This window comes from Gorilla gorilla, chromosome 3, assembly GCF_029281585.2.
Source record: "Gorilla gorilla gorilla isolate KB3781 chromosome 3, NHGRI_mGorGor1-v2.1_pri, whole genome shotgun sequence".
Lineage (NCBI taxonomy): Eukaryota > Metazoa > Chordata > Mammalia > Primates > Hominidae > Gorilla > Gorilla gorilla.
This window is the reverse complement of record NC_073227.2, coordinates 124,893,721-124,909,392: the sequence shown is the minus strand read 5'-3', so window position 1 is coordinate 124,909,392 and position 15,672 is coordinate 124,893,721. Positions and strand designations below refer to the sequence as shown.

The 15,672-nt window shown below is 38.4% G+C and overlaps 1 pseudogene; it reads left to right on the top strand.

Moving 5' to 3' along the window:
• Window positions 1–1,677: 1,677 nt before the first annotated feature.
• LOC134758257 (histone-lysine N-methyltransferase SETMAR-like) lies at window positions 1,678–2,773 on the top strand (annotated as a pseudogene).
• The last annotated feature ends 12,899 nt before the right edge of the window (window positions 2,774–15,672 follow it).

Here is a 15,672-nt window from a genome sequence, read left to right as displayed (position 1 = left end):
GTTCTCTGAGTCTGGCTAGTTTGTTTTCTCGGTTGCACGTATTGTGTTGAAAACAAGCATGCTCAGCTGATGAGGCAGTAGAAATGGCAGATTCTTTCTGCCAGGCATTTTTATTTTTTTTTGATTTCTCATTGCAAGGGACCATTTTGACTTTCTAGCCTTGATACTGAATAGATCATTTTGAAAACTGTAGACGTCATTTACATAGAATCAGAGGTGGTGGGTGCAGGAGTAACTGCTGCATTATAGACTGAGTTATACTAGGTAACATGTAAAGTAGTGTGGTTATGATTAGCCTGGCAGTATAATTATATCCAGGTCACTGTGTTTCTTGGAGTATTAATGACATTTTATGTAAAGCAGTTCTTTATTGGCTGGATTTCCGGGAGTACCCACAAGACACTTATAGTTTTGGTCATTGCCAACAATATGCAAGTAGTGCCACTCAGACATTCTGGTAATCGAAAATGTCCCTTCGTATTTCTAAATACTCCAAAGAGGAATAGGTAAAACCCCAGGTTGTGGACTACTAAATAAAAGATTTCATAAAGGTCACACTAATAAAATTTTCCAAGTGAACCCTTGTTTTACTCTTAGATCTTGTTTTACACTTAGATCTTCTAAAGCCCATCCTGAAATGCTACTTTTTAAATACTACCTAAAATCTGGTACGGCTCTGCTCTGTAAGATTTCACAAAGGGCAACATCAAAATGAGGTTTGGTTTTTTTCTCAGTGCTAGTCCCATCTTGGGTTCACTCTCTCCTGCCACAAACTTTGGGTAAAAATTTAGAGAGATTTCTCTGAAAGATAATACATTGCCCCTTTTGTGTTTTCTTTTGGAGGCTCTTCCACTCTATTTGCTGCTTTCCAACTCATGGTTTAAGGATCTAATCTCCAACAGGTGAGAGATTCTGGGATGAGTTGAATCACTGTTCACCTAGAGAAGAGATGAAAGATCATAAACAATGTTTGTGTATGTACCTGGGTTAGTAGAGTTGCTAGACAGAGTGGAAGAAATATTCCAAAAAGAAAGCTAGGAGATCAAGGGGGTTAAAAAAAAGAACAGTAAAATGTTGCCAAATTAAGAATACATCGTGAAATCAAGGGGAAAATAAAAATTTGAACCACTGGAACTGTATAACATGTTGCATATTCCCTATAAGGTAAATCAGAATCATCTGAAAACAAAAAGCAGCTTCTGGTTGTTTCCACAGAAAGAAAGAAGACTTGTAGTTACCAGGAGTTGAGGAAACCAGCTTCAGGCCCAGGGAATGGAGATGAGAAATGATACCACTTGACTCCACATGACATTTCTGCAACAGTTATAATTTAGATCTGACCTAGCTCCTTAAAACTGTAATATTTTTGTTTGTTTTGCTTTTGTTTTTGTTTCTTTCTGTTTTGAAGCTGAAAGTCTGGCTTAATTTATCAGGTTCACAAGGTTTTTCTATCTACTTTTGCTTTTTCATGCAGGTGAAGTATTGTATACTCTGTCGACTTGGGAAATTTTATAAGGAGGTAAATGCATCTAATTAGGTATCACAAAGCCCACATAAGATAAGATAAAAGATAAGACAAGGTTGGTGCAAAAGTAATTGCGGTTTTTGCATTGTTGAAATTTGCCTTTTGATATTAGAATAAGTTCTTAAATAAGTGTGGTTGTGTTATACATCATTTTAATGTACATTTCTCACTTTATGTCTTTTTGCTAATGACGTATTACTTGCTGTTTATTTTATGTTTATTTTAGACTATGGAAATGATGTCAGACAAAAAGCAAATTCGAGTGATTTTCTTATTCAATTTAAAAATGGGTCATAAAGCAGCAGAGACAACTCGCAATATCAACAACGCATTTGGCCGAGGAACTGCTAACAAACGTACAGTGGTAGCTCAAGAAGTTTTGCAGAGGAGATGAGAGCCTTGAAGATGAGGAGCATAGTGACCAGCCATCGGAAGTTAACAACTGCCAACTGAGAGCAATTATTGAAGCTGATCCTCTTACAACCACACAAGAAGTTGCCAAAGAACTTGACGTCGACCATTCCAGGGTTGCTTGGCATTTGAAGCAAATTGGAAAGGTGAAAAAGCTCAATAAGTGGGTGCTTCATGAGCTGAGTGAAAATTTAAAAAAATCATCATTTTGAAGTGTTGTCTTCCCTTATTCTATGCAACAACGATGGACCATGTCTTGATAGGATTGTGACATGTGACGAAAAGTGGGTTTTATATGACAACCAGTGATGACCAGCTCTGTGGCTGGACCGGGAAGAAGCTCCAAAGCACTTCCCAAATCCAAACTTGCACCAAAAAAAAGGTCATGGTCACTGTTTGGTAGTCTGCTGATGGTCTGATCCGCTACAGCTTTCTGAATCCCGGTGAAACCATTATATCTGAGGACTATGCTCAGCAAATCTATGAGATGCACCAAAAACTGCCACACCTGCAACTGGCATTGGTCAATAGAAAGGGCCCAATTCTTCTCCATGACAACGCCCAACCACACGTCGCACAACCAATGCTTCAAAAGTTCAATGCATTGGGCTACCAAGTTTTGGCTCATCCTTCATATTCACCTGACCTCTCATCAACCGACTACCACTTCTTCAAGCATCTCCACAACTTTTTGCAGGTAAAACGCTTCCACAACCAGCAGGATGCAGAAAATTCTTTCCAAGAGTTTGTCAAATCCTGAAGCATGGATCTTTATGCTATAGGAATAAGCAAACTTATTTATCATTGGCAAAAATGTGTGATCATAATGGTTTTTATTTTGATGAATAAGGATGTGTTTGAGCCTAGTCATAAGAATTTAAATTTCACGGTCCAAAAATGCAATTACTTTTGCACCAACCTAAGTACCTAAAGTATGCTTTACTTTCATAAAGCAGAACAAATGTGGATTTCTTTAAGAAGAAAAAAAACTATTAGAAAAAAATGTGAGTATAGCATTGATACATATACACACATACATGCACACACACACCCGTGTATGAAAATCCAAGAATATGAAAAAAAATTATAATGACTTATAGACGACCTTCTCTATGCAAAGCACTTTCCCTGGCAATGAACCTACAAAATCTTTAGTTCTCACTAAAACCCGGCAAGGCATTCACATTTTACAAATGAGAAAACTGAAATTGAGTGAGTGTTAGTAAGTTGAATATTGCACATGTAATTTTTTGTATAGCCAGGATTCCAACCTAGTGTTTGTGATTTAAAAATTTACAGTTTTTAATATTTTTTTCATTGCATGTAAATTAGATTAAGAGAGGATTAAATGCAGCCTCGTTACCTTTGTGTGAGCGATTTATCCCAGCTAAAGGATACTGATAGTACCTTTTTCATATATTTCACAAAATTAGGAAAAGAGGAATGAGCAAAAATTGTGGAAGACTTTAATTCTATAGATATTAGCCATGGATTTTAAAAATTATTGACTTGTGTTGATAATATTGGAACTCTCAGAAAGTGCATAAAGTAATAAGTGGAGTAATGTGAACTTCATTTAAAAAAAAAGAACTGACTAGTGAAAAAAAAGTAACAGGAACTTTGGAAGTAAGTAATCATGTAATTTTGAGTTTAAATTGATCTGTGACAGGGACATTTATTTCAGAACTTTTTGTATGTTTAAAAATAAAATTTGGAAACTACTAGAATGTTCCCTAGTATGGAAAGTTGAACAAATTGTGGTGCATGAAAATGCTGGAAAATTACATAGTCATTCAAAAGAAAGCCTTAGTTCTATGTCAATCGTCTGGGTCAGAGTCTGATTATAGTGAGAGAGAAAAGAAAAAAGCAGAGATGAATACGTAGTATGATCCCTTACACAGGTTAGATTTTCCAGGAAGCAGAATCTGAGATGAAGTTTAAGATATTTATCTGTAAGTGTCTTGCAATTAACATGTACAAACAGGCGAGAAAAAAAGCAAAATTGGGCAGAGGGTGAAATTGAGTTGTGAAGCAAGCCTGATGAGAATCTTGGCTGACCCAATGGGGAGGTCTAGAGCTAAAATTGCCATCAGAGTGTCCCTGTATCAGGTCCAAATGGCCAGTAAGTCATACTCTTAACTAGATTAGTCATTTGATGTGGGCTGCTCAGGAAATAGTGTGACCATGGGTGAGGCAGTTCTCTGAAGCTAGTAATCACTGAAGGAACGAACTGAGGCATCTACTCATAGCACCCCCACCCCCAAGCTTTTAGTTCTTCATTGAGGAACAATCTGGGTGGTGCCTCTGTCCCTCACAATACCTAAAACAAAGTATACCAAAACCCAAAAGGTATAAACATATTTGTAAATGATTACATATGCATGGATAAAAGTAGAATATAATCTTGGTCATGGGGAAAGCAGTTGGGCTGGAGGTAGTATAAGTAACCAAACAAAACAAAAGGGAAATTTATTAATAACAAAAGTCCATAATATTTTATACAGGTAAACTTTAAAATGCATCAATATAATACTTAGAAGTATTAAGCAATGGTCATCCAATAGTATTTAACTCTAAGTTGTGACTACCTTTCCATTATGTGTCTCTATGTTCTTTGAGTAAAAATAAACATGTATTGTTTAGATAATTTGAAAAATTACAAAACTATTAATTTTTTTTTTGAAACAGAGCCTCACTCTGTCATTCAGGCACTTGATCTCTGCTCAATGCAACCTCCACCTTCTGGGTTCAAGCGATTCTCCAGCCTCAGACTCACGAGTACCTGGGATTACAGGCGTCCGCCACCACGCTGAGCTAATTTTTCTATTTTCAGTAGAGATGGGGTTTCACCATGTTGCCCAGACTGGTCTCAAACTCCTGAGCTCAGGCAATCTACACCTCTTGGCCTCCCAAAGTGCTAGGATTACAGGCGTGAGCCACCACACCCAGCCAAAACTAAAAATTAATAGCAAATGACATGATCACTTGATTAAAACAAAGCCTTAAGTTTTCAAAGAGCAGATTTCCAAAGGTTTAAATCATGTAGGAAGATGCTCTAAAAGACAAATGGTTTTCAGAGGCATGAGTTGTGACACCAGTCATAATATCCAAAAGTTAATGTTAATAAATTAAGCTTTTTTATGAAATATACATTTAGTCAAATGTTTCTTGAGCGTGTTTAATGTGGTGGAATCTGTTGTAGGTGTTGGGTTACATCCAGATGGAAAGCAAACAAAAATTCTCACCCTCATGGATCTCACATTCTACAGGAAGGAAAGAGAAGATAAACAATAAGAACACTCATTATTTGGCTCTCTGTTTGTCTGTTATTGGTGTATAAGAATGCTTGTGATTTTTGCACATTGATTTTGTATCCTGAGACTTTGTCAAAGTCGCTTATCAGCTTAAGGAGATTTTGGGCTGCAACGATGGGGTTTTCTAGATATACAATCATGTCATCTGCAAACAGGGACAATTTGACTTCCTCCCATTCACAATTGCTTCAAAGAGAATAAAATACCTAGGAATCCAACTTACAATGGATGTGAAGGACCTCTTCAAGGAGAACTACAAACCACTGCTTAACGAAATAAAAGAGGACACAAACAAATGGAAGAACATTCCATGCTCATGGGTAGGAAGAATCAATATCGTGAAAATGGCCATACTGCCCAAGGTAATTTATAGATTCAATGCCATCCCCATCAAGCTACCAATGACTTTCTTCACAGACTTTCTTCACAGAAAAAACTACTTTAAAGTTCATATGGAACCAAAAAAGAGCTCGCATTGCTGAGTCAATCCTAAGCCAAAAGAACAAAGCTGGAGGCATCACGCTACCTGACTTCAAACTATACTACAAGGCTACAGTAACCAAAACAGCATGGTACTGGTACCAAAACAGAGATATAGATCAATGGAACAGAACAGAGCCCTCAGAAATAACGCCACATATCTACAACTATCTGATCTTTGACAAACCTGAGAAAAACAAGCATTGGGGAAAGGATTCCCTATTTAATAAATGGTGCTGGGAAAATTGGCTAGCCATATGTAGAAAGCTGAAACTGGATCCCTTCCTTACACCTTATACAAAAATCAGTTCAAGATGGATTAAAGACTTAAATGTTAGACCTAAAACCATAAAAACCCTAGAAGAAAACCTAGGCATTACCATTCAGGACATAGGCATGGGCAAGGACTTCATGTCTAAAACACCAAAAGCAATGGCAACAAAAGCCAAAATTGACAAATGGGATCTAATTAAACTAAAGAGCTTCTGCACAGCAAAGGGAACTACCATCAGAGTGAACAGGCAACCTACAGAATGGGAGAAAATTTTTGCAGTCTACTCATCTGACAAAGGGCTAATATCAGAATCTACAAAGAACTCAAACAAATTTACAAGAAAAAAACAAGAACCCCAGTAAAAAGTGGGTGAAGGATATGAACAGACACTTCTCAAAAGAAGACATTTATGCAGCCAACAAACACATGAAAAAATGCTCATCATCACTGGCCATCAGAGAAATGCAAATCAAAACCACGATGAGATATCATCTCACACCAGTTAGAATGGCACCATTAAAAAGTCAGGAAACAACAGGTGCTGGAGAGGATGTCGAAAAATAGGAACACTTTTACACTGTTGGTGGGACTGTAAACTAGTTCAGCCATTGTGGAAGTCAGTGTGGCGATTCCTCAGGGATCTAGAACTAGAAATACCATTTGACCCAGCCATCCCATTACTGGGTATATACCCAAAGGATTACGAAACATGCTGCTATAAAGACACATGCACACATATGTTTATTGCGGCACTATTCACAATAGCAAAGACTTGGAACCAAGCCAAATGTCCAACAATAATAGACTGGATTAAGAAAATGTGGCACATATACACCATGGAATACTATGCAGCCATAAAAAATGATGAGTTCATGTCCTTTGTAGAGACATGGATGAAGCTGGAAACCATCATTCTCAGCAAACTATCGCAAAGACAGAAAACCAAACACCACGTATTCTCACTCATAGGTGGGAATTGAACAATGAGAACACTTGGACACAGGTAGGGAAATATCACACACTGCGGCCTGTTGTGGGGTGGGGGGAGTGGGGAGGGATAGCATTAGGAGATATACCTAATGTAAATGATGAGTTAATGGATACAGCATACCAACATGGCACATGTATACATATGTAACAAACCTGCACGTTGTGCACATGTACCCTAGAACTTAAAGTATAATAAAAAAATTAAAAAAAAAAGAGCAATTAATGTGTTAAATACTACGGTAAGTTAAAAGTTGGTGAAGCCCAGTTCCTGAGAAAACAGGCTGTCAGACTCGGTGATTTGCATTCAGGAGTATTTTGGAGGATGCTCTTGGGAAGAACAACTAAGAGAACAGAAGGAAATAGGTACAAGTAGCCCAAAATGATAGCTTAATGACTAAGTTTAATGACTAAGAGATGCTCATTGTGCCCCCTGTTGCAAGTTTTCTCCCTCTGAGAATAGGACAATTAGACAGATAGAATCTGCATTTGGATACTTTCAGACTAATTCTTGATTCAGGACAGGAGAGTTAAGGTAGTGCTGTATGAAAACTGAAAAGTATACTCTTGTCCATTCAGAGTGAATACAAATGGTTTCTTGCCCTCCTGTCTGAAGAGGTGGAAGAGAATACCCTGGCTAGATCACTTATTACATACCATGGACTGGAAGCATTAACTGGTTCCAGCAGGAATAGCTTATCTAGCAAAGCAACTGCACCTGGGGTTTCCTTTTAATTGAGTTACAGTAAGCCGTAAACCCAGGATCCATCTGAGTTTTCTAGAGACCTGTTTGGAAAATTAAATGGAAATATAATGCAAGTCACTAATCTTGAATCTATTATGTCTTTAACAGTGGCAATAATTTGCTTACTCTCCCCTGGTTTCAATAGCAATTCATCCATGACCACTGTGAGGGGCAAGTTCCAGTGACTTTGACTTTTTGTCTTTCCCACCATGATAGCTCTTAGCCTGTGGCCAAAGAACACATGTGGGGTATTTTCAAAATCTAATTATGTCTATTTCAATTGTTCATTCAGAGACCAAGTGAGTCTGCAAACCCAGTGGTCCCAGTGAATCCACCGTGAGCCACACCTGGGGCTTGACTCCATTTAATAAGTACCATCCTCTCCCAAGCAGGAGAGTGTTGCTGCTTTCGGCCTCCCAGGTATCTATGTCAGCTTGGACCTTGTGTCTAGCAAGTCTTGAAGTATGTTTTTCTTTCTCTCTTACTTCACTGTACAATTACCCAAGTAAATGGCAAGGTCTGATTGGGAGGGACTGGGAGAATCATTACTGTGTACTTTCTGTGGTGTGGCAGGTTTCTTCCTTCTGAGGCAAAAGTCTAGCCTACAAGCAGCAATTTCGAGGTCTGCAAAACTGGCTCAGACTTGGAATCTGGAAAAGGGATTGAAACATTTTATTTGGATGACTTCCCTCAGCCTCCTCATCTTCCATCCTTTATTTTGGCTGTATACATTGTGCCTTTGTTGGCTGCACATATGTCTTACTGTACCTAGACATGCTGTATTCTGTTAACCACCTCTATAGCTCTCCACAGGTTCTCTCTCCTGGCTGCCACTCTGATGTTGCTGCTCATTATAATAATTGCCCCAACTGGTGTCTGACAGTTCAGCACTGCCACCTGGTCTCTATTAATTAGGGATCCTATGAGTCCCATTGCTATCAGTGAGCCCAGTTATTAACAGCATCTCTTACCCTCATCCCTGGCTGATAGAAGACAGCCACCACTGAGCTTCTCAGTAATGCCCATGCCCTTCTCACCAGCATATGCCTTTTTCCTTTGGTAAATGAAATTTCCTCTCATGGATCATAGTGGTCTGGTAGGTTTTCTGACCTAGTTAGTGTATCCACTCTAGCATGCCCACTTCTGTGAGCCCTTTGATCCCTCTACAACTGTAAGATAAAGTAGTTCTGGCACTTCAACCTCACAGAGTGTAGTCCATTACTTTCTCTAAGCTTCTAGGAGTCATCCTAGTACCTTGTTTGCTCCACATCCCAGAGACCTTGCGTAGGTTTTAAATCGTGTAACCTGGAGAGTGTTCTCACATCAATAAACTCTCTTTTATCCAGCATCCTCAGAATCCAGTCCCATGTACACTCTCCTGGATGCTGCCATTATACACTGGCTAGTTTTTGCTTCAGGTTACAATCCCTTTGCTACTTCAGCATGTCCCCTGATGGGTTAGGTTGTGACTTAACCCAGTTATTGGTTTACTGTTTGGGGCATGGGGGATGGAGAGTGGTGGTATATCCTAAAGAGAGCACAACTGGTCTCGCAAGGAAGACATCTCAAGCAAAGGTAGGCCAGCCCATTAATTAGCAAAGAGGAGTGTATCACTGTGACAGTCTAAAAGAGTTGAAGAGAATCTGGAGATTCAAAGTTTGGAAGTGCTTCAATCCAGATATCCACATCCCAGTTTTCAAAGTTCTACTCTTTTCAAATCAGGGACCTAATCTTGGCATAGCAGATCCTGAAGTTGAGGATTCCACTTTTTAAAGAGTGTGCTGCTCTTTAATTAAATGTTGAATCTCTAGCTTTTGCTCTCCACTGGCCACAGCAGGCTCTTTTTTATATTAGCTGTTAATAACATTCACACTTTTCTTGCCATTCTCCATGTATCATTGGCCTGAAGAAATAGCCATCTAATTCCAAATTTCTTAAAATTACTATTATCCCTGAAAAATTCAAACTCCTGGGATAGCTTACCTGCCAGTGAGTTCCCCTTAATGCCTATCTGTTTCCAGTTCCACATCACTGAAAATTTTAATAATTTCACTGCAACCAAATATCTGGACCTAACAATGTTCCATCTACCCCCATTGAAGGAGTTTTTATTGGCAGCTGGCCAAATAAAATCATGAACCTACAAACATCCCATTTTAGACTCTGCTTTCTAGGATTAGCTCTAGTACAAACGTCATAGGTCAATCTTCATAGAACTCTGATAACAAAAAAGGTGTGTACACAAGGAATACTGGATGGAGATCTCAGAAACAATTGTGAGGTATGACAGGAGAAGAACTGGTCAGAAGGAGAAGCTGAACAGTGATGCAGTTGCAACAGAAGATTCAGCTGATCCTACAGGAAGTTCTAGAGTTTGGCTGGCCCATTGCAGTTATTCCAACGTTAAGCATGAGGGACAGACCATCAAGCCTCTTGCAAAGGCTAATCATTGTATGTGGGCTGCCCCTTAGGAGGGACATAACCTTCAGTGAGGCTGCTCTCTTAGGGCAATTGTTGGAGGGGAACTCAGTTTAGCTTTATAAGTCACCACCAGCAATAGGGGAATGAGTGACTCTACGAGAATAAAGGAAAAATCTAGGCAGTGCAGCACATTTTAACTGAAATGTTGATAAAATCTATAGGGAAAAATAATTATGTGCGGAGGATCACAATGCCTGAACTAGGGTGAGAAGAGGAGAAGTGGTGGGTTGGACTTTCAATAAAGAGTGGTAAAATGTAGGTCTCATTGAAAAAATAACATCTGAGAAAAGACTTGAAGTTAGCCATGTTGAAACCTGAAGGAAATATGCTCCTGGAAAAGGGAATAACCAATGTAAATCTCAAGAAAGGAACCTGTTATGTGTGTTGGAAAATTTGAAGATGGAAAAACCCTAAAACCGCAAGTTGCAGAATTATGGTCACCATATAATAGTATTGCTACATATATGTAAAGAATATGTACAGAATTATGTACCCAACCAGAGAGAGAGTGTGTGAGTATAAATAGGCTTTCAAATCTACCTGTAGCTTTTGTTTCACTTACTTTTGAAAATTCTGAAGAAATGGAAAAAAATATTGATGTTTTAAAATCTATGTAAAGATTATGTGGTATTAATTATATTACTCCCTATTATTTTTAATATACATGTTATATTTCATAACAAAAAGGAGAAAAATCAATACGGGTGCTAGAAACAGACATGAACATTATACATTATTAGATGAATGAAATAAGATATCCTGGCTGACCAAGAATTATTTATATGTAGACTGTGCTAAGCCTAGTGATAATTTGTGTAATTAAACTTCGTCTTTTTTATCATCAATTTTGGCCCTACTCTACCCTGTTCTTCTGAGCTACCAGCCACATCCTGGCTTATATATATTTTCAAATACATTCTTTGTAAAATTTTCTTAAAAGATAATAACAGATTATTATGGAACATAATTCATTTTATATTTATAAAACTTCAAAATGTTAAAAAATATATGTTGTGAAAATTAAATAAGTTATATTTTAAATGCCCAAATTACCACCAAAGAAACTTAAGAATTTGAACCCAAAGCCTATAGCTAACATGAATAAAGGGAATTTTGATTCATCTCCTTGAAGTTCAGAACCAGAAAAGCACACCAAATGTCAACAGAGTTTAAAACACTAGAGAGTCTCAGCTACACTTGAGGGAGTTATTTAATCTTATTTTCCTTATCTGGAAAATGGGGGTTGTTAAGGTATGCATCAAGTAAGGCCATTGTGAACATGAAGAGATGGGTACAGATGAAATCTTTGCCCAAGAGCTCACTAAGCATTTGCTGTTACTGTTAGCAGCAGATTAACATATACTAATTCTATCGTCTTCATGAAGTTTGACCACACTCACAATGCCTATCATCTACTCTGCATGAATCCAAGAACACATTTCTTAGCATTCTGCTCCTGAGTGGCTAAAAATCCACTGCAAAGGTGTACATTCATTTCTTTCAGATTGAACTATCAATATTGCTTTCAACCAGCTTACCCTTTCTCTTGCCTACTTAATTGAATTCAAGCCAACACATACTCATTGAGCATTTAATACATTACATATATTATATTAACTCCTAGACTTCCCTCCTTGCTTTCCAAAGCTAATGCTTCAGATATTTACCACTGATTTTATGCCTTGAATCTGCCCTCACTTTTACCAGATACTCCTCACCTCTTGCTTCAATGAAACAATACAAGTAATCAGAATTGAAGTCTGTTTTTCATCCCTCCACCTCAGAATTTGCCTTTTTATTCCCTCATTTTCTCTCTGCTGCTTTAGCTTCCCTTTTTGTTCCCTTTTTGGAGAGAGAGGAGAGAGAAAGATTTATTATGGGAAATTGTCTCTTGAGATTCTGGAGGCTGAGAAGTCCCATGATCTGCCATCTGCAAGCTGGAGGCCCAGGAAAGCTGATGGTATTGTTCCAGTCCAGGCCCCAAAGTCTGAGAACTAGGAAAGCCAATGATGTAAGTCCCAGTCCAAGTCCAGAAAACCAGGAACCAGGAGCACAGATGTCTGAGGGCAGGAGAAAGTGTATGTCCCAGGTCCCAGTTCAAGAAGAAAGAGACGGAATTCTCCTTCTGCCGCTTTTTTGTTCAATTCAGCAGTGGATTGGATGATGCCTTCTTGCACTGGTGAGAGCGATCTTTACTCAGCTTACTGATTCAAATGCGAATCTCTTCCAGAAACACTCTCAAAGACACACCCAGATATAATGTTTTACCAGCTATCTGTTAGCTCAGTCATTCCGACACATAAAATTAACCATCACAGAGATAAAGAGTAATAAGAATGACCCCAAGATTTTTGATCTGAGCAACTAGAATGATGGAGTTGCCATTAACTGAGAGTACGTTTTAGGGTAGTTAAGGGAGAGAGGTGTTCAATTTTAGATAATTTAACTGGAATTTTAAAGTAATTAGATATAAAAGTATTGACTGGAGATTTACATTTTGGAGTGTCTAGGGCACAGATGAAATTTAAAGCCATGAGACTGGATGAGATCAGAAAGATAGTGAGTGTAAACAGACAAGAAAAAGTAGTCTAAAGTCTAAACTCTGGGTCACTTCAGTGTTAGGAGGATAGCAAGGTAGAAGATAAATCAGGGGACTGGTTTTCTGAAAGCCCTGGAAAGAGAACATCAAATGTTGCTAATGGGTAAAATAAGAGGAAGACTGAAGTTCATCTTTGAATTTAACAAGATACAGTCACTGGAAATCTTGAAAAGAGATGGACTAATGCCAATTCAACAGATAAGGGAAAAAGGCAAATTATGACATTGGTATATACCATTCTTTTAAGAAATGTAACTGTCTAAGGAGTGAATGGGGTGATTGATAGAGGGAAAAATGTGGTTTAAATGGTTAAAAAATGTATTCTAATGGTAATACTACAGTTGAGAGGAATAGTTTGATGATGACAAGGAGGGGAGAATTGCTGGAGTGAGACTCTATGTGTGATCCAGTGAGAATGGGAGAGGGTGTCTTTAAATAGAAACATGCAGAATGTATTCCAGTGGGAGGAAAGGAAGAATGTCTGTATACAGATACTAGAAGGTAAGTAGATATGATAGCAGGAGCTCATGGAAACTGCTATTCTAGTAGTTTCTATGAACACAGTGAAGTAGAAACTTGCATAAAGAACAGGGAGATGGTGTTAGAGGTTTGAAAAGAGAAGATATAAAACAGAAAGAAAAAGGAAGAGTAAATGTAATATAATTGCTCTGCAACATTAAAGGCCCACTTGAGTAACTACCATGAAGCTAACATGAGACTTAGATTTGTAAATATTTTTCCAGCCATATGTGGCTATTCAGGTAAGGGAATGGAGCAGGCATTCCTTTACTGTGTTTACTTTGGTTAAACACAGCTTACAAATCCCAAAGTAAGGGTTTAGCCAAGAGATAGCTAAATGAATTGAAGTTTAGGAAAGGGAGTGTTCAAAATGATTGATCATGGAAAATTTAGAGTGTTTGAAAGGGAATGTTTATAATGATTGACCAAGCTGAGTATGTAGGGAAACAGAGGCATGGGAAGATGAGGGTAACAGTGGCAGGATCAGTGGATTGTAGGTTCAGTGGAAGGGACAATTGAAGGATATTTGAGAGCCAAGGATTTGAGGAAGTGATCTAGAAATATAGGAAGTGATGAGTAGACAGTGGGTCTAGAGTGTGACCACAGAGTTTAATGACAGAAGGGAGGCGGGAGAAAAAAAGAATCAAAGGGAGGTCAAGGAGGAAAGAGGACTTGAAGAATTATACGGCTAAATACGGAAAACACTCTGAATCAAGGAAAGAGTTGTGGTGGTGTGAGCCAAGAGTTACAGCTAAAGTTTTCATAGACTGAGGAGAGCCCTTCAATCCTTTAGATGACTTAAACAAGGAACAGAAGTAGGGAGCGTAGTCTTATGGCATTACTGTTACAGCAGTGGAGAATGGGGCTTGAATAGCATGGAACAGTCTGGAAATGACAATGAAGAGCAAGAAGGAACCTTCCCCATGATCACCATTTGAGAGCACTACAGAGCATGCAAGTGCTTCCCAAAGAACCACATTTCAACAAGAGCAAGATGAAGGGAATTTTCAGAGAAGTTATTGAGAACACGGGGGCTTTGCTGATGGCAGACACTCATTCTCAAGAATCAACGGTGTCAGGAGATGGCTACTAAAAGGTGGATATACAGAGCTATATATAGAAACTGGAATGTGAAAATCAACAATGCTCTAGGAAGCCAGGGTTTATGGCTGTGACTGACACAATAGTGAAAAAGTGTATAAAGAGATGAGTCCTAATGGTCTTTGGCCAGTATTGGAGGAGGTAAGTGTTGGGGAGTATGCAAAGGTTAGAATTTATGGGATTCTCTTCTCCCATAAATCATCCTGATGACAGTGTGAAGACCAGGAAAGGGATGATCTTGACTGCACAGTTATCCATGTAACCATTAGTTCTTTGAAACTGTTTACTGACAAGTTTTTCTTATTGCCATATTTATTGGTTTCAATCTGGGGCAAGCTCAAATATGTAGCAAAACCCTCTAGTTTTTCTGTTTTTTGACATAAAATAAATAATAATTTCCCATAAAATAAATCATGAAATAACCATAGTTTCGGCACACAAATGAGCAGAAGCCAATCCCCTTGGCGTTGTACTCCAAGCAACAGTAGAAATAGGAGTTTCCCATCTCTTCCCAAACCAACTAGTGGTTAAAAACTGCTCTGAGCACAACTCTAGAATTGCCCCTAGAAGCTTCTTTCAAGCCTTTGTAGATCTTTCAGCATCAATGGTTCACTCAATTTAGGAATATCCTTTCTTTGGGATTTTTTTTTTTTTTTTTGGTTAACATCTCCCTTCCAGATGACTTTTTGTGAATCACCCTTCTTGTCCTCTGAAGTTCATCTTTCCTTCAAATAAACTCTAGGTTTTCCTCAAATTGTCTACATGTCTCCCTCCTATTCCATCCTGTTGCTGGGATCTTTATCTAAAACACTGCTAAGGGACAAAATGTTTCACCTCCTCTAAACCATCTTCCCCAGTGTAAGTCAGAAGGATACTTGAAAACAAAAATAAACAAAAAAACACAAGTGAGCATAGACATCCTGACATAAACAACATTTATTGGCCTCTTTTTACCCCTAAGCAAGTCTTTTTCCTCAGCATAACCTTAAAGGCTATATGCAATTTAACAGTATTCTTTCTGGGTCTCATTTCCCATCACTTGTCTCTTCTTGATGTCTCATTACTGCAGCCGCAATAAACAACGTACCATTTCTGGGCTCTGCTATGCACTTGTGTTCCCCCAGCTTTTGCTTACACCCTGTCCTTTATGCCAAATATTCTTTCTCCTCTGTTTGTTAGTCATTCCACTTCAAATACTTCTTTTGTGAGGTTTTCCTCAGGAGCATCCCAGACGTC